Here is a 1,337-nt window from a genome sequence, read left to right on the forward strand (position 1 = left end):
TTCAAAATATCTTAATTTAAAGCACAGAATTCTTTCAGTGTTCCTCCGGTGTTTTTGGACATGGACTGTTTCTTCAATTTAATAGTGTTCTGTTCTGGATCATTTCTATACTCTTTCTTCAAATATTTTTCGTATTCCAGCTGCGTTTTGCGTTTGGTTTTTCGCATCGCGTTTTTACTATATTCGTAATTTTAAATTTTTTAACAAAATCAATTGGTGGTAGTTAATGATTGTGTATGGATAACCCTTTTCACCTATTAAAAAACAACACTTACGGGGCAATGTTTATTGTAAGAACAACATTTATTTCTATGAATCGACATACTTTAAGCATTGCTGACGCTATTTCCATTTGAATGAGGAGTAGCATCAACGACTTTATTTCCAAATTTTTGTTGACTTTATTTCGCTTCTGAAAAGGTAATAATGTCAATTGACTTTATTTCGCACCAGGGTGGGAAATAAAGTCAATTGACCTTATTTCTGTTGATCTTGTTACTTGTCACCGATATTTTGAACAGTTTCGGCTTTTTCCATTGTTTGTTTACTGTTTATTATTTTTTATTAAAAAAAAACAGCTCGTTATCTAACAAAAACAATATACGTCCAAATTTCAAACTTTGTAGAAATATTAGAAAAATTCAGCAAACATTTTTTACAACAAACTTTTTATTAAGATTTTCTTGAAAAATTGCTAGTTTCAGCTAGCTAAAAAATCGCGTTGATTTTTGATAATTGTTTTTGCGAATAGTATTATTATTTTATTCCATACAAAAAAATTTTCGAACACACTTTGTATGGAAGAAAATGCTTGACACCGTCAATAATCTTAATAAAAAGTTTGCCCTAATTTTGTTGAATTTCTCTAATTTTTCTACAAAGTTTGAAATTTGGACTTATATTGTTTTGTTAGATAATAAGCTGTTTTTTATAAAAAAAAATAATATACAGTAAATAAACAATGGCAAAATAGCAGTAACTGGTAAAAATGTCGTGTCTTTATTGTTACTGTAGGTAACAAAGATAAATTTTGTAAAAAAAATGAAAAAAATACTTACTATTATTGACACAGATTTCTAGGATCTATTTATTCTTTGCACTTCTTCACAAATATCGAAATACCGAAACTTTATTTGTACTAAATCGTAATGAACCGCGACTGGAATTTACACAATAGAAATATTGCACTTCGTATACTCAAGAATTTTTTACCAAAAATGAGCTACGCCAACGATGCAGACAAGTGTGCACGCCGCACATTCACGAGGTGGCGCCTTCAGCAGTACCGTATTCGAAAATATAGAAACTAACACCCACACTCAAAAAAAATAAACAAC

This window comes from Rhagoletis pomonella, unplaced genomic scaffold (assembly GCF_013731165.1).
Source record: "Rhagoletis pomonella isolate Grant_MI unplaced genomic scaffold, Rhpom_1.0 Rhpom_scaffold_00009, whole genome shotgun sequence".
In the NCBI taxonomy this organism is placed as follows: Eukaryota; Metazoa; Arthropoda; class Insecta; order Diptera; family Tephritidae; genus Rhagoletis; species Rhagoletis pomonella.